Here is a 24,109-nt window from a genome sequence, read left to right on the forward strand (position 1 = left end):
CATGGAGCTCTGTCAAAAGCTGTGATGATGCTAGTGAAGCACTCTGGAAGCAGAGAGGATGCACACACCTGCAGCAGTGTACTTGGGATCCCAGCCCCATAGGAGACCATGGCATGTGAGACTGCCCAGCAGTTTCACCTGTCCTACCAGTGCAAAACAGATAAATCATCAATGGGATTTGCAGGAATAAAATTTACTTATAGTACAATAGAGACACAATCAGTGCACTTGTTTTCTGTTTTGATCAATACCAGAGCTAGCATTGTATGAATGTTTTTTAGATATATCTTTAGGTGTAATCCTATTAGATTACAGGATATATATGTCATTTTTAGATTATATACCTCAAGCATAACAGACACATTAGCAAATACATGACAGATAAAACAAAAATAGTAAGAACTGTGAAAATTTAGAATAAAATTGAATATGCATAACCAGCAACGTGGAAATCTACAATATGAGATTAATAGAAGCACTTATTTTATCTCTTTGAAAGTTATAAAGAAAATATTATAAAAATTATATATATATGTATATATAAAAAACATAAATAAAAAAATAATAATTTTGAGTCACTAATCTCATGGCCAGAAAGCTACCAAAAGCTTTTGTTGGTAGGGAGGTTATTACCACATCCTTTTAATATTTAAAAACACATCGAACAACCACTTTTTTTTCACAGCATTAAACCCAGAGGAACTCTATGGTAGCTGCTTTTGAGAAAACACATGAAGGTTAAGCCAAGGCTAATATGATGGTTTAAGAGGGCAGCTGTGCAGGCAAGAGTTCATCTCTCTGCTTATCTTGGCTTGGCAAAGTCTTTACATTTATAGGTTAAAACTAGCCTTATTCTTTTAATTCTGTCTCACAACAAACCTCTCCTAGTGATGTGAATCTCTAAGAGCGCCTAGAGAATTCAGCCTCCTATAATTATTTAGACCTTTTATAGGGCCTGAAGATACATAACATGTTGCATCAAATAGATTTTTTTTGGCTTCCTGATGAAAATGAATATCTCTGTACATCCTTCTTGCTTCCTTCCAGCATTCCTCTGCCACAATTCTGGAGTAAAGTAGAGTCAGCTGTCACATATAAGAGCCAAGACATATCCAGGTTTTAGTAGAGAGGACTTAAAAGAAATCTACTGTTTGGAAGCAGAACTAGAAGTTTTGGTCTAGAATGGAAATATAGTACAGAGCACAATGATGCATTGCATTCTTTTCATATATATATTTTTGGAAAATCAGCAATGTTGCTGGGATATGGCCAGCGATATGTTACATAAAAGGCTATATGTTATGAATTATAACAGAGATGAGATACAGAATGTCTACTGGCAATGGAGTATATTATTACCACACAGAGCTTTATTGCAAAAATAAACTGCAGTTTTGATAGTGGATTCCTCATTCCTGGATGTATTGACTGTATTTATTTCACGGAAGAGATTAATGGAATATTTAAAGAGAGATTTTGCAGCCTTCATCCTTGTTGGTAGATGCTTTTGTCTTTCTGTCTTAGCTTGAAACATCATGTGTCTTTCAGTGGAGCTACTTGACAGTTGACATTTTCTGCTTTTACTTCTACTCCAGCTGCTAATTGCATATTTACAATCCTTCAATCAAGAGGAAAAGAGAAACAGATTAGAAAAAATTTCAGTCTGTCAAGCAAACCATACATATAATGAAACATCCACTCATTAAACATAGAGAACTTTTACAGCTTTAATAATAAGTGTTATAAAGGGCACAAAGGTATTATTAATTCTGAAGGAATGCAGGACTGGAAAAACAATAAGTCATTTTGACAGTTGCTATGAAGACTATTACCAAATGTTATGTTTACTTGACTAGGTTCAATTTATAAAACAAGATCCATAAAAAATCCATAGCCTAATCAATTGAGACACCCTGTAACAAACCACAGCAAATGGAGTGAAGTTTGATATATTGATTAATGATTGAATTGTGATCATAGATTTAAAAAAAAAAAAAAAGATAATTAATACTATGGGCTGCTTCTGTACATTAAATTACACATTATGGTAATGAATTAAAATGATAGAATGAAGTTTTAACACTTTTTTTTTTTTCTAAGTTAAGGAAATGAATATATCTGAATGTGTGATTATCTTTCTAAAAGGAATTCACAAAGCTATGTTTATTATGCAAATATAGATGCAGGAGCCACTTTTTTTTACTTTGCTGTAATAACCGATTAACTTCATTCATATATTTCTCATGAAAATTATATTTGGGGGACATAAAAAAATTCTGCTCTGTTTTTGAGTGAGCTGGTTGCAATCCTCAACATAATCAAGCAGGCTGACAGTATGTATGATTATATATGATATCACTCTGCAGGAGACAGTTCCAATATTGTATCTCCACTCTTCCATTCATTATTGGCAAACATGTGCCTGGAACTCATTGCAATGTTACAATTGGCATTTTGAAATACTGTGATTTCTTTTTCTTGTAGTCAGAACTTCGATTCCCCATAGGATTTAGGCAGACTGCATTGTGTTATTCAGTACATGTTCATGACTTCCACTAGTATTAGGAAGAGCTACATGTATACATTCAGAGTAGAATATATCCCGTAGTGAATTTCTGAAAATATAACATATAGTTACTTTAAAACATGAGGTTAACGAAATAGGAACTGAAAGACAAGGAACAGAAAACAAGCAATTTAAAAACCATTCACCCAGTAGGTATGATCTTATTCCCACTCACTCCACAGTAAATCATGAGTTACTTTAAAAAAATTCAATGCAAGTTGGCATACGGCTGGTAGGAAATCAACTTGAGCCTATCCTGCTCAAAAACCTGAAGTATGTTTATCATTTCAGAGCAGCCACTGCTCTGAAATATGAGATGTAATATATGCATTCAAATAATTTGTTAGGATACAAAATGTTCATTACAACACTATAACTGAGTGTAGCAGTGCAGTAGTCTGGGGCAAGCAAAAATGGCTAAGTGGTGCTCAGGGTGCCATAACGGGACTCACAAGCTCAGTTTCCAGTTCTACCAAAATAGTGCTGGCCAGTCACTTTCATCTTAGAGACTCAGTCTCCATATACTTAAAACAGGGATACTGATACTTTAAGAGTTTTGATATCTACCGACAAAGAGCAGGGGGAATTATATCAATACAGTTTATCAGTTATATCAGTTGGACAGGGACAACAACTGGAGCACAGCCAGCTCCTGCAGAAGCACACGCTTCTAGTAATATCCCTTCAGGTCCAAAGCACCCACAACCACCACATATGCTACTTATACCTGTTTGCATGATGCTCTTCTCCATTTAAGAAATGGAATAAAATCTGCCTTCCTAACAGTACCTGGTCCCTCAACAGAGAAGGATTTAAGAAAGTATGTTCAACTGATCCTCCATGGGCAGCTGCAAGCTATCTTTGGTGCTGCACAGAGCAGATGTGGCCTGACCACTTACAAAAGCAAACTGGAGAAATGAAAATTAGGATTACCCTCAGCCAGATCAAATAAACCTTTGTTAGAGCCCAGTCAAGGCAATTTTGTTTTGTTTTGTTTTTTGTTTTGTTGTTTGTTTGTTTTTTTCCAGAAGACCATATGGTCATCCTGGGAGCAGAGGGTCTCTCCCCAAAGGTCAGGACATGCCACTGTACACAGCTTGGCTGCTTAGAGGAGAAAGCACTGAGGTTCAAGAAGGTTCTTGAAACATGAGATTAAGTCTAGAAAGCTTTTGGGCTTCTGGATGCTCCCAGTAGGTTGATGAATAAATATGACAAAGCATAAAAGAAATAAAAGACCAGAAAATGAAATCTTAAAGAAATCTCTGACTTTCTACACAGTGCCTGTCAGAAAAGGTCGTCTGTTTTACAAGCCAGAGAATGCAAAACGAGAACGTCTGTAACTATTTGTAAATAGTGTCAAATTTATGTAGCTGATTCAACATGAGGAAAAAATAACCTTGGAAAAGAGTTGCAAAACACTCTGAGTTATTTTTGACATTTTAATAACTTTAAAATGTTATTCCATTTAAAATTTGATCTAAATTTGCATTAGAAATATTTTGCAAGTAAACAAAGGACATCAAATTGAAATAAAACATTTCATTTGAGTTCAAACAAAATGTTTATTTGGATCCAAAATACTATCTTCATTTCAGCTGGAGAATCAAAAAACATTTGGTTGTTTTTATAGCTTTCACTATATCATTTTCTGTGTTTCTTTTCTGCCTCATTTCTCATAATTTCTAAAAAAAAACCCACTCATATAATTTTTCCTTTAGTGACATATAAGCTTTTGATGTTGTCATAAAGTGCCATCCTTTTTTTAAAATGTTAATTTCAGTAATTGGTTGTCATTGTTGTTATTAATAGTAGTAGTAGTATTGTTATTATTATTATTGCTATTATGTAAGGTCTTTCCAATGTAACAATGTCATTTGCTTTTCACTAGTCTCCTTCTTCCTGTTTTCTAAAACTTGATATTTATTTAAAACATACTTCCTCCTCTTAAACCACATATTTGTTTTTAATATTTAAAGTAAAAATGACTGAAAGCTAACAACATCAGTGAAATTTTCCAATAGCTCTGTTTTGGGGATTTTTTTCAAAATATTCATAGAATTGTTTGTAAATTCAGAAAACTATTAATAACTGTACATAACAATTGAAGTAAAAAGGCTGAAGTTCATAAGAACTTTTTCACTATTTTTTAGCCCTAGTTATCTTTTTCTCCTGCTTTTTTTTTTTTTTTTTTTCTATATCTATTTTTTTCTTCCTTCTCTTTCCTTCTAGGTGTGAATCAGAAAGGTCTATCTGCAATTTAGATTTATTGGAATAGAGGTAAAAAAGAATAAGAGCAACTTTTCACTGTCAGATTTGTACAAAGGATTCAGTGCAAGTGAAAGCCAAGTTCTTTCCCATTTATCTCTTATTCTTTTTTATCTCTACTCACTTTCTCTCTTTCAGTCCATTTCATCCCTCTTCCTTGTCTTCCTTCATGCTTTTTTTTTTCACCTTCTATCCCTAGTTTTAGTTTTCTTAACCAATCCTTACACATCCCTACTTATTATCTAGGGACCTATTCAGCTACAGAAGTCTTGAACATTAAGTGTGAGAAAGTGAAAGAGAGAGAGACAGTTGCAATGAGCACGATGATAGATGATTTTCAACAATATTTTACTTGAAGTGTTTTAATATTTTCAGCCAGAAATGTTCCCATCTTTTTAATAGGTTAAAAAATAATCCCTACAGTGTTGGTGTTGGTGGTTTGTATAACTATTGTTACAGAAGCCAGCCAGAGGGTGGAAATAAATTTTTAAATGAGAAGAAAATTTTCTTTAATTTCTGACTCTTTCCTGTTTCCCATTTGCTTTGAATTTTATCATTTCTTCTCCTTTCACATCCTTCTCTTCTCTTAGGCTACTTCCCCCACTTTTTATGGTTTTTGTTTGTTTGTTTGTTTGTTTGTTTTGTGTAGTTAATTCACACATACCTTTAGTGGTAAGGCTTATAATGTATTTCAGTAACTGAATTCAAACAAGGACCATAAGAATGAAGTTGAGACACTTGGTACCTATCTTAACTCCAGAAAACCATGGAAGAAATTAAACAAGAGAATGTATGGGAAATGTGTCAGCACAGCTGCCTATAAAACCACTCAGCATTTCAGGATGCTGCTGTACAACACCACTGTTTGTGGGGTCATGACAAAGGCTTGTCTTGTTGTTGTGATGGCTCACATGAAGGTGCTGTGGAAATTGTTGATTGCCATGAAGACCTTTTTGCCCCCCTTTTGCCCTCTTTTTGCAAAGCTGGATCATGTTCCTATTCCTCTAGGCTGTAGGCTTGCTGGACACAGCTGGGGCAGATAGGATAGGACAGGGCTCTGCAATACCCTGTCCTAGCGTGAGAGAAGGTGAGCATCACCCAGGAGTTACTGAAGGAGTAACCTTTCGCTGACCAGATCTGCACATGGACCCACATCATTTCAATTCCTATGTCAAGTTCATACTTTGGGAAGAACCATATACACACAAAAACCTCCTGTGCACTGCAGCACCAGAAAATGGAGACGGGAGATACAGCATAGCAATATCTGTGTTACAAACCAAATCAGAAAGTGCTGAAATATGTCTTATAAATGCACTTCTTTGGGAACAGAATCTGCAGAATTGATTCTTTGAAAAAAGATTCAGACATATGCTTCCTCCTCTGCTAACTGCCCTGAGAAACAAAGCATCAGATGTCAGCAGAAAGTTAATATATAGTGTTGGGAAACCTTAGAGGAAGGTTGTCGAACAAATTCCTTAAGGATTTTGACCTTATATGAGCTTGTATAATGTTACAGGAGGAAAATGAAAAAATAAATAAAAAGAAAAAAAAAAGAAAATAAAAATCAAGGGAACGATAGTGAAACAACTAATATCTGTCCAAAAGGAAAGAGAAAAGTCAATATTCTAGATTTTTGTATATGTATATATATATATATATATATTTTTTTTTTTTTGCTTGAAATTTGTTTCAAGAAATGGAATCTTAACTTTTTCTCTAGATATCCTCTTATGAACATACCGGAAGGAGACTGAGAGAATTACTGACCCCATGACCCTTCTTTTAAATTTTGTATTTGAATGTTTTAGTGAGGTATTTGACTGTTTTTGTCCTTTGTAGTTTCTGGTCAAAAGCTGTTTTACAAATTGCACACAAACAAGAAACACATTACCATCTTGCAGTGACCATGACCATGAAATTAGGTACACAGCACACACCCTTTAAAATGTTTGTTTTCAAAGTTTCTTCATTAGATTTAAGGGTTGGTACTACCCTGGCTGTACAAATCTAGGGACTTCACATTCCATAGCTGTTGCTCAAACTGTTCTAGTGAATCCCTTCTTCACAACCTCATTTCAAAACACTTTTTTTAAAATTGAAGTCTAGATTCTTCAGCTGTAACTCTTTCATGGGTCCAGTTTTGCACATCACATAGGCTGACTCTGCTCACAGAGATGGACTCAGCCCAAGTTCAGCCTGGAACAACCACAGAAGTCTGAAGAATATCATCTTTATTCCTGTTTTATGTAGACAGTTTATAAATACAGATGCTGTGTGTATTCTCTGAACTCTCTGCAGTCAGATGAGAGTCAGATTTGGATTTTGTTTGTTTGTTTTCAAGAACTTACCAAGTCAGACTGTTCTTTTCCCTGAAATGTATTTGTCCTGTACATGAAAGGAACTGGGGAGAGGAGAAGATGGCTGGCATATTCTGAACTTCTATATATTGCAGAACAGGCTTCCAGTTGTCAGCGTCTGCACCCTGTAGAAGTATGGTTTCAATTTTACTTTTGAAATCTGAGTCGAGCAATGTTGCCAACACATATTTTTCCCTGTCAAAACATTTCACTTATTCCTGAGTCTGTAGACAGCTTTTAGGTTACATCTTTCCCCAGTCTTATTGAAACAGGATCTTCATTTCTTTTGAAATCATTTTTCATTAGTGTGGGAGCAAAAAGCAGATACTAGAGCTGATAAGTGGCAGCACCTGGCTTAAAGATGTTCCATCAGCTTTTAGTTTCTGTGTGATCACTTCCGATAATTGGAGGATGAAAACCAAAGCAGCAGTCACATTCAAATCAGAATAGGTGAAGACATTATCTTTTTTCTTCCTCTGCGTGTTTAATGCTGCTGTGCTCCATCTTGTTCCACTGAGCTGATAGAATATGCAAAAAGCAGACCTCAAGGTTCACGAGCTACCTCAGCAAAATATTTTTTGAGTAATTTGGTCATGATAAGAATTGGGTCACCGATTAATTAGGCATAACTTATTTTAAAAGGCATATAACTTTTGTATTTGTGAATGAATTGTAAACTTATTCCCATATTTGTAGTTACAATAATTATTTTTAAACACACATCTCAATCAGAGATTTGTGCTTCTTCCAACCCCTACAATTCTGTGATTCTATGTGATTTTTTTCTGCTATTTACTGGCTATTGTTCATAGCATGTTTCCAAGTCGTATGAACTACACTGTGTGATTCCTGTTTCCTAACTGGATGTCTGGCAAGGCAATGAATAATTGTTGGACCCTAAACACACAATGTAATTTAATAAATAAATCAGAGTAGATTAGATTATTTATTTTTGAACTAGTATATGTTGTGGGAACAATATGACTGAGGATTTTTAACCTTTAACAGCAAATAACACTTCTATTAACAGGAATAAAATAGGATTTGTTGCATTAAAGCACAAAAAATATTCAGAATCACTTTTTGTATTGTTTACCAGCTGCATTTATTGTTTCATTCATGTTTTGGATAACAGGCATCCATAGTTCAAATACCAAGCTCCCTAACCATTTGCCTACCACCAGATAGGAGGAATAGATCTGAGCAGTATAGAAGGAAGATGACACACTTCAAATCTTCAGCTTTTATTTCTAGCCCAGTTCTCTAACAAGATGAAGCTCAACAGCTGTACTGTTTGCAAGTCTGTGCATCAGTGACAGATTAACAAACCTATGTAGATTGTGGGTGGCATGAGAGCCCAAGAGCACATGTACACCTTTCTCCTTCTCCAAGGAATGATCAGCACTCCCTTAAACTTTTCCCACTCACATGTGTCTAGCTCTATCTTAAAGACTTTCTGTGATGATAATTTGTCCAAACAAATGCTCCATTTTCCTTAGCATTTAAAAGCTCTCATGTTACACAAACGGAACCTTCCTTACTGTGATTTTAACCTATTGTTTTCTGTCCTGCCCAACAGAGTTTGAATGTAATTTCATTTTGTTCCTTTTTGCTTTTTACCCTTTTGACATCGGATATCACATCCACCCTCAAGGCTTTCTATATTCAAATACCACTGCCTATTCAGACTTTCCTTGGAGGTTGCATTGTAAAGACTCTGAGCCTTTTTGTTTTTCTCTGTATTTTTCTCAAATGTTCCATATTTATCTAGAGGTAGAGAATGTATTTCAAGCTAACAGACAATATTCCTGTTTATCCACTATAATATATATGTCTGTCTGAATAGTAAGGCATTGTTTAACTTGTCATCAACACTAATCTACACATCTGCTTTTGCTAGCTAGTTAGGTATCTATATTTCAGCCTATCTTTGGACAACTGATTATTCTGTACTAAATGTAGTGTTTTTCACCTGTTCCCACTGAATCTTCAGTGAGCTACTAACTTTTAAACCTGTTGGCCAGTTTCACTTGAATGAACTTCAGCTGGCAGAGCTCAGCTGTCACAAAGTAATTTCTTACTGTTTTTGTGAAAATAGTCAGCTACAGGGAGGAAGGTTTACCTATGGAGGGGAAGGTGTGAGCTTGATGTTTCATAAATGATAGACAACCAAGTTCAACTCTAAGGGAAACACAACTTCATAGAAATATTTGTTTTAAGACTACAGAGATGTAAGATTACCATGTCCTTATGTTCTTGTGTCACACTTTAGGGTATTTTCTCATCGTATATCCATCAGCCATAAGAGAACTTAACAAAGACTTCATGATCCTGATCCTGTATTGGTTGCTGAGCCCTTTTGGGGGTGATACAGACTCCTGGGATTAAATCCAGAGGTTTCACATTCAGTAGTTGCTGTTAATCATTCGGCCTTTGTTTGTGGGCTGCAAAACAATGTCAAGTCCAGGACAGTCTGGTTAGAGGAAAATGTTTTCTGAATAGGCTAATTTCTTTAAAAGTCATTGAAGGTACGTGCTTTGAAAGGCTACATCTTTAACAGTGGTATAAAAGTACTAACTCCTCAGCTGCATCCATGTTACCAACAGTCTTTTCATGGTGTTGCAGTATCATGAAAGCTCATTATCTATTGAACTTCTGAATGAATAAAATACAGAATTTCTCCATACTGCAACCATAGTAGACAATAATTTTTACTCCACAGTATTCTGGTTTATGAGAGAAAAAAATGGTACCTACAGCTATGAGAAAGGAGATAGCCAATTTTTTTTGTGTATAAACATTCTTATAATGTAGACAGTATGATATTTACCATATTGAAAGTGAAGTGAAGACAGAAAGAGGATCAGATGAAATATGAATTAAACAGGGAAAGTAAAAATATAATTGTGTATGATCACTACTCCCATAAGTTATTAAACCACAGCGGAAATGCAAAAATGAAGACAGCAATTCAAAAGATAGAGTCAAATATCATAGTGTCCTATGATGACAGCTGTCAGAAGATTGTATAATCAATAAGATTGCCTTTTCATAACCTTCACTGAATTTATTTAAGAGAAAATTATATAAAAGAATATTACTGGAATATGAGTATGAAAATATCTTTCCCCCTGTTGAAAAATAATGCTGATGAAAAGTAAAACACTTTTATTTGGAGGGATGTTTGTTTTTTTTTTGTTTGTTTGTTTTGCTGAGAAACTAAACACTGAAATTAGTAGGTATCATGTCTGGGGGTTTACTTTTTAGGGTATCAAGAATTGCAGAGGTTTCTGAGAGAAGTTACAGACCGCTTAAAATTATTGAACATATAAGAAGAAAAATATAAGTCAGCTGCAATAAAAGAAAGCTGAAGGAAAAATTCACTGACATATGATAGGAAGTTGAAGTATATGATTTAGGGATTTTAGCTCTCTTTCTTCTGTTTGGAATGAGAAGTTTTATCCCATGAGAATGTACAGAAAACAGAAGTGAACTGGATGAAAATTTTCTACTCCATATTTTCTTTGACAGAAAGATACAATTTTGATTGAACAGATTCTTTTTTTCTTGTAAAGTGTCTACCTTCATTTTAAATGCAACTTCCTTTTGTCTCAAAACATAAATTCATTACTCTCTCCATTTTATAGCATAAAAATGAAGCAAGTAATCTATTTTTTTTTTTTTTTTTTTTGATGAAGAATCAAAACATCAAGCCAATCTTCTACAGCTACAATTTAAATTTTGTCTGTGGTTTTCAGCTGAGGTAGGTAGTCTTACACTGTTAAACTTCAGGAACATATCCCAAATAACTTGAGAAAAATGCAAATAGCACAATAGGACATAAGAGTATGAACAGAAGAAAACGAATGAAAGAAAGAGAAAAAGTTAAAGGAAAACTAATTTTGAAAAGCAAGTACACAGAAGAAATAAAAGCAATTAGCTTGCTATCTCAGCCTGGAGAAGAGGAGGCTCAGGGGTGACCTTATCGTTCTCTACAGATACCTTAAAGGAGGCTGTAGTGAGGTGGGGGTTGGCCTGTTTTCCCACGTGCCTGGTGACAGGACGAGGGGGAATGGGCTAAAATTGCGCCAGGGGAGTTTTAGGTTAGATGTTAGGAAGAACTTCTTTACTGAAAGGATTGTTAGGCACTGGAACAGTCTGCCCAGGGAGGTGGTGGAGTCACCATCCCTGGAAGTCTTCAAAAGACATTTAGATGTAGAGCTTAGGGATATGGTTTAGTGGGGACTGTTAGTGTTAGGTTAGAGGTTGGACTCGATGATCTTGAGGTCTCTTCCAACCTAGAAATTCTGTGATTCTGTGATTCTGTGATTAAGTTATGGAAATGTGAAAAAAAAAAAAAAAAAAAAAAAAAAAAAAAAGAAATTCTGGAACAATATCAGCAATACCATGGTCAAATATAAATGACAAAACTTTACCTCATTCATTTATTCTAGCTGTGTCAAAAGTAACTTTTTACATTCGCTTTTCTACTCTGCTCAGTGTCCTTAACAAATGTCCTTGCAGAAATCCATTTGCAGACTTAATTGTGCTTCTGTCCGTCTGACTGTCATGGAGACTTCACAATATTAGTATTCAAAAAATAAAGCTAATTTTTAGAGAATGTTTTTCTTACCTTTACCATCCAAAGATGCTCACCCACCCTATGATTTCATTGTACCATATCACCCCACTTTTTAAAAAAAATTATTTGAATGTAATGTGAATTGGTGGATAAAAGAGCTACACATAATGCACATATTGCACGGAGGTACTGATTGCACTGCATCCTTGGGAAGGTTCTTATTCTTCCCTAAGGCAGTGAAACAACTCTCTGTTACCTTTTCCTTGCAAGAAAGGACCTGAATTGTGTCTGCCAAAGGGAACACAGACCCAGCACCCAACATTGATTCCTTATGTTCATTGGAAAATACTTAAACATGTCTCTGGGTGCAGGTTCTCTGGGGTATCTACACGTGTTGTTGTATCTGCAATAGCCTGTGTCCATAGGCAACATATGGAAATGCTGGCAACTATAGTCAAATTTATATGCTAAATATTAATATCTATATAAATATTAATAATATTAATAACATTATCTTTATTAATATTAATATCATTAATTATATAACTAAGAAGCTATAATCCAATACCAGGTCAAATTCTGCTGTACAGAGATGATCTACTGTAACATAGATAATCTAAGATACATACTGTTCACTAGAGACAGTTGTTGACATATACAACAAAATCCTGTCTCTGCTGTTCTCTCTTCCTGAAACAGTGTTTCTTGGTTATGTGTTCATCATAGCTACCACCTATTCCCTTCCAATGTGAATAGATTTAGTGAGAAATGGTCACCTTTCAAACTAAGAGCATTGCCAGGGTTTCTTTCTCTATCTCCCGTCTAATTCTCTGAGAAGAAAATACACAGCCAAGTTGAGTGGCTTTTCTGTTTGAGATGGCATTTGTGCACATGTAAAAAGTATTTTCAAGCATTATGTTTCTTCACCTTGCACATCATAAAAATGTAAGTGTATAATAGTATATTCTGTTTCTATAGATACTATACATGGTACATTAAGAATACATAAGAGAGACTTTGTAAGAAATGTTTGTACCAAATGACCCTCCTGCTTGCCTACACTTTCTATCCATTGCAGGTGTGCTTTGTAAACAACCAGTTTCTAACTAGGCCTTCTGGCCAAACTACTAGGGTGTTTGTTGTTGTTGCTGTTTTTTGTTTGTTTTATTCTGCCATCTGTTACAAAACAGAATGTATGATGTTATCTACCTCATCCTATTCTTCCAAACAGCAACAGCTCTATACATTTCTGTATCTTCTTCATAAAAATCATCCAGTGATGAATACTTACTAATTTCAATTAATTCCAATGCACCATTACTTTTACCAATGCATAATTTCAGTCATTCTTGCTGCAATGTCCTTTTTACCATGGACAGGAAGATCATATTCTTACTTTTTCCATCAGTACTTGAAGATTTTGATCCTAGTGCTCACCCTTCCCCCACATTTCCTTTTTTATTCCTTTGTTTGTTTGTTTGTTTTCAGGATGTTCACCACCTAAAGATCATCCTGTGACTAACTTTGATTTTATTGTGTATATAGCTCATCAGTATGTTGTAGACTTAAGAAGAAGAGCTGAACAAATCCCAACATAGTCAGAACACTTTCTCTTGCCCTTGGGCTGGAGATATGCCAGGACAATGCCTTTTATTGAATAACTGTAATATAAAATGTATCAGGTCTTTTGAACTGACTGACATGTAGAATTTACCAAAATGGAAACCATATGTTTGTAAAAATTTAAAACGCAGAGGTGGTTGCACTAGTGCTATGCTCACATCTGGAAGCAGCCACCTCTCACAGAGGCATCTTCGTAAATCTTTCATGGGGGCACCATCCTAAAATTGATTTTGCCTGGGCTAAAATACAATCAGATGCTCTGAAAAGCACATGACTAATGTAGGAACTTAATATGAAGAATAGACTGAGACAACAACAAAAAGACAGGCATCAAATGGGGGGGGGGGGTGGGAGAGGAAGGAAAGAAAACAAGTTGTGTCATTTGAGTAAAGAGTGTGTATGGATGGATTTTCTGTTTTTCCTTTTCCTCATGAACTCATTGCCAGAATAGTATAATTGTCATTTAGTTTGTCTTCGCCCAGTGTGAAGTTGTTTACTGAGAGTCAACAGATTAAAATGTACTTTCCTACTCCAAAGAACTGTTTCTTGTGTGTATTCAAAACCATGTCTTCTTTATCAAACTGGATATGTTTGTGCTACTTTTTCAGCCCTTTAGAGTCAGTCGAGCTGTGGAACCATGAGCAGTACTGTGCTTTGGTTAAACAAAGTCTACAAAATTATTAACCATGTCCCAACTTCACAAACTTTACTGCTGGTAGCACAGAAGAACTGTGGCTTGGCATCCGTGGTCCAGGGGGATATGGATACATTTAAGGAGCAGTGCTTCTGTGAGGCATGTAGCACAGAAGGGTGATTCATTTCTGTGACTGCCAGAATAGGAAATTCTTCAACACTGAGGTTGAACTGGAGTTAAAATTTCCTGGTCTTCACCAAAGTATTCTCTGGGGCTCTGATTTTGCAAATGGCGTTTAGGTATGTGAGAACATAGAGCAAAGAACATGTTATGTATTTCTTTCTGAGTCTTGGTTAGTTTTCTGAAGAGATTCCTGGAGTGGAGGTATCAGCAGGAAGTAAACGCCATATGGATTTCAGCTCTGAAAAAGAAAAATGGGTATATCAAATTCTGTAATATGGAATAGATCCCATATTTTTATAAGGAGTGCTGACAAAGTTGAAGAATTAAGCAGCAGGTCAGGAAAAGGTTATCCATGCCCTTGACTAGATGTCCCTCAGAAACATAACCGTCTCATTACACAAGTGGGAATCAGCACTACTGCCAAAATTTCAGCTTCAGAGAGAGAATCTGAGGGAAGCAAGTTCTAGTAGCATCACACGGCACTTCACAAACTTGAAGGTAGCTCTCTAAGTAGCAAAAGAGCTTTAGCTTTTCTGCTTTCTCAGCTGTTGAAGACGGATTCCTGCCAACAGGGCTAGCAGTTGGGAAATCATAAAAAAAATATATATATTAAAAAAAAAAAAAAAAGTAATGTGCTCCTTTCAAACAGGTGCACTATGCCCGCAGCAAAGAGAAAGACACATGAGAAGAAGCATTTGCACAAGGAGGCATTAGAATAAAAAAAAAAGGCCTGAGCTACAGAGACTGAAATATCTTTACAAAATGGCAGGCAGCCAGAGAGCTGGAGGGTGGGGGGATGACTGCTTTTTCTTATTTTTTAACATTTTTGATTGAAGACACTTGATTCTGATTTCAGCTACGTGGTTACATATTGATGCTTAAAATGTGAAATCAGCTGTTATTCAGAAGCTGATTTAACAAGCTAGGCAGGAATATCTGCCAGCAGAGCTAAGTTCAGAAATCAGGCACAGGTTTTCTGCCAGAAGAGTTGCAAACCAAGAAACCATAACAAAATACATCCACACCAGCCAGCATATGTTGCTGCAGACCAGACCTCCATTAAAAATATTTTCTCAAAATATAACAGGAGTATTTAGGTACATTTTAAAAGTTTTAATTTAGTTTAAGAGAACACAGTTTGTATTCTAGTTTACAGACACTACAATGTTTTTGGTGGATGCCCCTATTGCTGCCCTTATGTGCAACTGAAATTCATTATGCCTACAGAATTCTAAACCAAAACAAAGCTGCATGTATATGTACAGGAACAAGCAGATACTTCTGTCAAAGGATTTGGCCTTTGCCATAACACCCATGAGTTTACGGGGTGTACATGCAACCATCTGTACCTTTCCCCAAAGAGCTTATCTGTGTGATCCTTCAAAAAATTAAGCCTATTCTTTGAGTTACACAGATACATATTTTTCACTCATATGTAATAGGTGTTTAGAAAATAAAAGCTGTTATTCTCAGTTCCTGTCTCTCAAACAATTTAACATTTTCAAAGAAAATATATACTTTATAAGTGAATCCAAGATCCCTCTAACTAAATATGTTCCATTTTTCTCACATCTTGAGAATTTTATTCTGCTTCTTCATTGACAAGCATAATGGAAAAAGTGGCACAGCAAGAGCTCTGCTTATTATTTGCTTTGATAGACATAACTGGGAGGGGATGATCTGAGCTCCAAGCATTTGAGGTAGCCATTTTAAAAGGCAATATTTACAGAGTGGCTCTCTCAGACAGAGAAAAGACTTTCAATATAAAATTCCTAATGTTCTTTCCATTCATTCCAGTTTATTTTTACTGAGGGTTTATTTGGCAATGTAAAATAAATAAATAAAGTCACACAGTTGCAATTTTTAGGTTAGAAATTTTATGTCTGTTCTCATTGCCTATAGTTTCAAATTCTTCAAATTTTATGACAATGCACATGAAGGTTTCTCACACAGAATCAAATCTTTTTGTCATAATCTCATTGCCATAATATCATCATCTTTGGCAATCATGTCTGACAGTTCATGAAAATGCAGATTGCCTTCAAAACCTACAAACAAGGAGCCCTGAGATGTCAGAGCATCCTTAGGGCAAGAACTCAAACTACGAAGTTTATTGTTCTTCAAGTGGTCATATCCTTTTGGCATTTTTTCCCAGTCTTTCTCCTCTCCAAACTTTCGCACACACTCAAGAAAAGAAAGATGACATATAGCAAAACAAACAGTAATATGCAGTATTTTTTTTTTTGAAAATCATGCTTCTGGATTTAGATGCACTCAAGGTAGTTAACCAATTAAACTAACAATTTCCATAATTTCCATACCTTTTCTGACTCTCAGATGAGTTATTTTCCTCAGACTGGAGATTTTTTCACATTTTTTTTTTTCATATCCTAGCCAAATATTTATAGGGAAAATAAATGAAAAATAAATAAATAAATAAAAAATTGGGAGTTTCAAGAGTAAAAGAGAAGATTGGAGTATTTAAATTAAATTGCAGCTTTTAGGAATCATCTGTCTATATTGTTATTAGGTACTGTTAGGGAAGAGCAAGATAGAGCCCATAAGAAAACTAAGAACAATAATTGCCTGATATGGTCTACCCTGACCAGACATGGATGATGCCAAGGAAGATAAGAATATGAAATCTGTAATGTATACAGCAACTGAGATATAGAAGTACACCTCAAACCTTACAGATTTCCCAATAGCTCTTAGTCTAAGGCTGAAGTGGATGAGCTGGAATAAAGATTCACTTCTGTTACTGTTTTTCTACTTCCACAAGGGAAATATTTTATACTTTTTCCAAAAGTCAATCTTAACAAATGAACAAAGAAGGACACATGATTTTTGTCTCTTGCAGATACATAAATGCTACTGACTAATAATTGTATACTGGGTCAATCACCAGCAATCTGTAAACACGAAAGTCACAAGAAGGTTCATTGGAACAGCTAAGATATCAGTATAAGAAATAATTCTGAGGCAGAATATATAAATTAAAATGTCACTGAGGATCAGAGATAGTAGTTACAGACAGGTATCTGATAAGAAACAAGATAATCTTTTCATCTGTCATCTAATTGACTACATTCTGGTGTATTAATTAAGTCTTCATTGATGAGGGTTAATGTTTTAGGGTGCTGTGTGTTTAGAGCAGCTGTTGGAATCTTTGGTAAATAAAACACTGACCCTATGACTGATTCAAGTTTATTGTTCATTGGCACATTTGTGTTTCTTAGGGTTGAAGTTAAAACGATTAAACTGAGAGGCAGAGAATGAATGGGAAAAAAAGGCCAAAGGAATGAAGATGAAAACACCAGACACAGATGAAAAACTACAATTACTTTAGTAATTAATTCACTATTAAAAACAAGCAAGCTGCTTACAAAATAAAGCAGGTCTTCCTTTCTCATGTCATATTTTTGCATTTTAGGAGGATTAATAAGAGGGTGTCAGGGGAAAAAAAAATGATAAGAAAATATGAAGTTAAGGCTACGGAGGTGATGAGATTAAAAAAAAATAAAAGATCAATTATTATTAACCGTTATATCATTGTGTATAATCATGCTACTTGTTCATGACTGGAGGACAACATAGCCTCCAGGGTCATCAACAAAAATGTAGTAATGAGATGAATTCCAATTGCCCATATATGTACATAAATCTTTGGGAGCTCCTTCTGAGTTACAGATTACAGTTACGTGCCCAAAAACAAACAAACAAACAAAAAAACGAAAACACCTTAATCCTGTGAAAATTATTTCTGTATTATAAGAAGGTACACTGAAGTCTATGTACATATCCTTACAGAAACAGGACCAAGATCACAGAGCCACCCAGCAGGAAGATCAGAATTGATCCAGTCTGATTCATCAGATCTTACATTTTTTAGCATTAATCCTAATGCAAGCAGTAAGCCTTTCCATTCCTCTCAATTCTGTTATTGTTGTGAACTTCATTCCCATAATGAAAATTAGTTTTGCAACCATAGTGATAACAAATAGAGACTAGATAAATAGAGACTCTCATAAGTATTTTCAACAACCAAACACCCTTTTTCTAAACTTGACTTCATCAGGTTCTTTCTGTTGTAATGATATATTAAGGGCAAAGTAAAGTGTTGAAATAACTCTTGCACCTATTTTCAGTTAACAATATTTGCAACTGTCCAGTTTAAGACTATTCCAGAAGACTTGAAGATGGATCGCTTTTCCATCTCAGTCTTTTCCTGAGAAAATACAACCTCTCAGTATTTTCTTGGGAACTTCATTTCTGTTTAAGCAGTTCTAGGAAGAGATATACAGCACCTAACACATTCTGAGAGTAGTATAAATTGCCAGCATTTTGCTATAAATGATAGAAATGAGAGGAGAGGAGAGGAGAGGAGAGGAGAGGAGAGGAGAGGAGAGGAGAGGAGAGGAGAGGAGAGGAGAGGAGAGGAGAGGAGAGGAGAGGAGAGGAGAGGAGAGGAGAGGAGAGGAGAGGAGAGGAGAGGAGAGGAGAGGAGAGGAGAGGAGAGGAGAGGAGAGGAGAGGAGAGGAGAGGAGAGGAGAGGAGAGGAGAGGAGAGGAGAGGAGAGGAGAGGAGAGGAGAGGAGAGGAGAGGAGAGGAGAGGAGAGGAGAGGAGAGGAGAGGAGAGGAGAGGAGAGGAGAGGAGAGGAGAGGAGAGGAGAGGAGAGGAGAGGAACAATTATTTCTATTTCATGGAAACTGAGTAGACTAAACTTTTATGGACCAAATGAGATTTTTGGATGAGACATGGAAACTAGTAATTTTAAATAATTTTTATTTATATATTCATATATTTATATTTTTATATATTAGGATGTCTTGTACAGTCTGTTGCTTCTATGTATACTTCTATTTGTATATGATAGAAACATCTCACAGACTCTTAAAAGTAGGCTATTTATACTGATAAAGTAAAGCTGATCAAGCAAACAGATTTGCTAGCTTTGAAGTGAGCCATTTTTATGTGATGAAGAATGAAATATGATTGCAAGTGAATCTCTGTAAGTAATGAAGAATAGATCTCAAAACTAATAATCAAATTAGTCAAGTAAGTTTTCTGAAGAATCATTTCTGCAAAGGGTAGGTTTAAAACAAAAATATGAGATAGAAATAGTCAGCAAAGAGGGGACTGAGAGATTTATTGAAAGAAATAAAGGAAAATAATAGTGTTTTAATTAGCCCATGGTACGAAAACAGACTGGATAATTTGTTCCATTTGGAAGTGGGTGAAATTTTGGAGATATAAAACCAACAGAACATTATAACTTTTAAATTTTTTAAGGCTAGCAAGTCTGTGAGCTGGCTAAGGAAAAATACATTAGAAAACATCTAAATAGAGCTTTCAGCAAAAAAAAAAAAAGGGTTACAGTTGGAAATCACTTGTCTCTTTTCAGTCTTCAGCACACTACAGAATACACTACAGAATCCTTGCAACACTTTTTACCATGTGAGTTTCCGTTCTTCCTCCTCATATTTGGCTCTTTAATTTTCTTGAGAGAATAAAATATAATGACAAAAACACACCGAGTAAAAAAGCATCACGTTAGAATTTATTTACTCTGTAATAAGTATTAGAAAATACAAAAGACAGAGATTAGAAATCCACAAAAATACAGTATAGCAAACCTTAAAGATAAACAGCAACTTAGCAGTATTAGACATATCACCCTCTCCAGATTTCCCATGGTATTTGAAATGAATAGGGAGTGCTTAAAAGTAGAGGAAATTAGTAGTGTGAAGTATAAAGAAGAAAATTAACCCATCTGAGGTATGTCAGGCTGGGGATTTAAAAATTTTAACACAGAAAATGTATAAAATAACTATCACATAAAATGATAACCTTCTCAGTCTCCCCAACCCCCTAAAATCCCAGGAAAATCCTTCCATTGTACAGATAGTAAAATAATATTTTCAATATATTTTTTTTTTTTTTTCAATTAAAAGATATTTTTAATTACCAAATTTCATTGAAAAAAATCTATTATGCGGAAAGTTTCTCTTTTAGATGTCTAGATAAGTATAGTCTGGTCATTAAATATATGTTATATATAAAATCTATTTTACAGCATTTTAAAAAGGCACTAAGTGGTCCCATTTCTTGCTTTTCTGTCCATACCACAGAAGCCTCTGTCCCACACAGTGCTTTCACCTCTGAGAGAAAAAATGCTTAGGAGATCCCATGGAAGCCAGTGGGATAATGAAAGTTTCTCCAGCGAACCTTTCTATATGGACTAATGCAGAAGAGGTCAAGTCCTTATCAGCCCTCAGATTTTCACTGAACCATTTTTCCATTATTTACCCAATACATTTTTAAGAGGAAGAAAACCGAAACTTGTATGCAACCACAGAATAGGATTGCTTTTTCTACTGTTAATGAATATTTGCATAATAAGATACATGTCTCAGTTCTACTTCCACAACATTAACCCCTCGGTATTTCTGGAACCTGACTACTGTCTCTTGGCACATTCCCAGGATGTAACATTTTGCATAAAATAAAAAGGTTCCTCCTTTACATATATAATATAGAATCATATATATATATATGTATATATATATATATGTATGTATATATATATATATATATATTTGGTGGTGGTGGGATGTTTTTTCCAGACTTGCCAAATATATCAGCTACCTCCTTGACTCCCATCCAAAGGCTGCTCAAAAATAGTTGTCAAAATATTAGTAGAGCTTAGCTGTCCCTAAGGGGTTAAATTTGCTTTTCTGAGCAGAGCCAATTTTACTTTGTATGTTCTGTAGTGCAGTGAAAGTTAATTCATTCTAAAGCACAGAGCTTTCCAGCAACATTGTTAATATTATAATGTTCCTTTGCTGCACTGTCCTAGCTAGTTTATTAGATGAGAGAAAAATACAGATGTGCTGACAAGCAAAGTTATACCTACCCACACTGGCAAAATATTTATTAAAATTACTTTAAATCATTTTTATGCAGAATTATAAGCTCCTTTAAAATTCTGATGCAGTTATTTTGATTTTTAGTAGTATAGTTGATTACATTTGATGTAGTCAACTTGTTTGTTTGTTTTATTTTAATAAAAAGGCATGCTCTTCTGACTGTGTGATTATAATTTTTCTGTTCTTTGAGCTGTAGTATAATTTCCTGAATTAAAAGGTAATTGGGTTAGATGGGTGGTACATTTAAAGATACAGAAGACAGGAATATACCAAAATAGTAACACAAAGACAGACATTATAGCTACTTTTTCTAACAACAGAAAAGAAAAAGAATCCTATAGTCTTGAGTGATTGCTGAGGAAAATACAAAACCTGGCTGATCCCACATGCAATAGCTATAATGAAACAAAACAACAAAAATCATGAAATTTCTCTGCAGAATGAAGTGAAGGTTGACAGCACACTGAAAGTCTAACACATTTATTGGGCAGTCTCATTGCTATCTGGGCTCTAGCAGTCAGATAAAGGAAGAAACAGTTTATTACAATATACAAAGGGCTCTAAGAAAGTCATCTCAGTGGGTAAACTTTAGCTGTAGACAAACTGGGAATAAAGGTACCAAGACAAGATTTAACACTCTTTCTTCTTTTTCACTGAACACAACACTGAATTCTGGTGGCTTTTGCATTATTTAAAGCTCACTTTGTGCTTGTATCATGCTGACTGTTTAGGTTTTCCAGAGGTATCTATGAACCAGCTGATTCCAGGTGTATTTCAAGGCCTTAGCTGAGTTCTAAACACATTTAGAAGAAAGTCATTACTATAATATCAACATGTCTGAAAACCACATAAGCAACTAACACCTTATCAAATCTGACAAAGTCTTATCTCCAAAACAGTGGCTGTTATGACCACCAATGGCTGGGTAAAACACACCACTAAAGAAAGTACAGCACAACCACCGCACTTTTCAAAAATCCACGTGAAGTGAGATCACATGCTCAAGTGCCATGGTTAGCAGAGGTGGTCTCCACTCAGTTGTCATTCTATCTGAAGTCAATGCCAAAAACATGGTTGGCTACAACAGCTGTGTTTTCAAAAAGCTGGAAGTGAAGCCAGTCAAGACTGGAAGGCATCTTGCAAAATGAAAAGTGGTATAGCTGTGGTGGATCTTCTGTGGCTCAGTTATCTTTTGACTGGCCTCCTGGTTGACATTAGCTAAAATAGTTTTACAAATATTCTGTGTTCCTGTGTCATCACTGTCTTTGGAACATAAATTTTTGTTTTAGCACCTCTAAAACATCTGAGGACCCATGCTTCAAAGTTCAATTTTAAGGCAATGTTATTCTTGTCTTTCAGATTTTGATCTGAAAAAAATCAGATGATTTGATTTGACTGCTCAGGGCAAAGAAAGTTGGATAATTACACTAAAGAGAAGTTTAACAAAGATATTAAAAGCTTCTCATATATGTAAGACACACAACTTTCTCAGTTTCTGAATTGATGTAGGTAGGAATGAACCAATGCTAAAATCATAAAAATAAAAATAAATTTAAAAACAAAACAAAACAAAAACACAGTAACAGAAATGAGAGTTTTTTTTAAAGTAAAATGTGTTGAAAATGAGATATGCTGTAAAATTTGTTTGCAATCTTGTAAGAATTATCATTATCAACAGTAGGGTACTGTTATTTGTCCTCAAGCATTTGTATGGATAACCATAAAAATGAATAAGCACAGTATTTCAGAAGAGGAGTAAGGTGGTTAATTGTAAGATAAACACAATACAAACTGAATGAAGAGCATGTTGTTAGAGGAAAAGTCAGAAGAGCTGACAGCAGAGACTCTCCTGAGGAAGAGGGCATGAGATAAATGACATTGCCAAAAGGTAAATACAAGAACAAGAAAATCCAGAAAGGGACACTTTAGTGATGTGGCTAGTGGAAAGCAGGTGATGCTGTCTCTCATGTAGGACATTTGAGTAATAAATTTATATTTTTATGTTTATATTTTTAATACATCTGAAATTGCACAAAATTGACAAGCTATTCATTATGTTCCTGGAAACGTCTTTTTTTTTTTTTTCCCAGCTGTCTAAGAGTCTCACGAATGGCTTTATTTTTAATCCTTTCTAACAATTTTGAATATTATCGAAGTGCAGGGCAATAATAAAATAACACAGTATATAAAATTAACTGACACGCATATCAGATATATGTTAATTCTAAGATGATATAAATATAATCTGAGCGGCATATTTCTCAAACCAATGATCTGGGGTAGAAATAAAGCTGACTAAGAAACCAGTCTATCCATGTAATGCGGATTTAACCTTGATGAATAACTGTGAAATACTAATCAAAGTACTTATGAAAGAAGCAATCAAAAACATAGAAAGGCATGCATTGGGTGTGTGCACATGGAGTGCCCATACCACTTTGGAGAGCATTATTAATGTACAAAATTGAGGATCTGGCTGTGTTTTCAACTGTCTGGGTGCACTGCACATCCCAGCAACCTCTCAGAAGATGAAATATGTCTGTCTTCTCTTAAAGCTTGAATTTTTGCAAAGCAGAAACCACGTTGCATGGACTTCATAAACTGGGAGCCAAGCTCCCAGTCATCTGCATATATTTGCAGGTGTGTTTGGTTGTTTTTTTATTTGTTCTGATATGAGTGTGTGCACATTTTAGTAAAAGTAAAATTTATGATTTTTTTAATACGTTTTGTTTTGTCACTACGTTCTTAGTATTTATTGAATGCAGCATTTAACGTATCATCTTCTGTTATTTTATTTATAGCCACCATCATTTTGCTTTTGCTTTTAGAACATGTTGTGTAGCTGGAGGTTGGGTTCACAGACTGAAGAAGATCTTTTCCAAAAAAAAATGTGGTTTTTATACTGCTGAATGCAAAACTATACACTCAGAAACAAGGATATATGGTATATTTATATGAAAGATGGA

At 35.1% G+C, this 24,109-nt stretch overlaps 1 long non-coding RNA gene across 1 annotated transcript in view; it reads right to left on the reverse strand.

The window, feature by feature from the left end:
* Positions 1–8,167: 8,167 nt before the first annotated feature.
* LOC137851123 (uncharacterized) overlaps positions 8,168–24,109 on the reverse strand; it is a 38,758-nt gene continuing 22,816 nt past the window's right edge. The window contains exons 2-3 of the long non-coding RNA XR_011093018.1: positions 13,065–14,451; positions 8,168–9,635 (exon numbers count right to left, since the gene is read on the reverse strand). This is a non-coding gene — a long non-coding RNA (uncharacterized lncRNA). The remainder of the gene's footprint in view (positions 9,636–13,064; positions 14,452–24,109) is intronic.

Source organism: Anas acuta, chromosome 2 (genome assembly GCF_963932015.1).
Source record: "Anas acuta chromosome 2, bAnaAcu1.1, whole genome shotgun sequence".
Classification (NCBI taxonomy): Eukaryota; Metazoa; Chordata; class Aves; order Anseriformes; family Anatidae; genus Anas; species Anas acuta.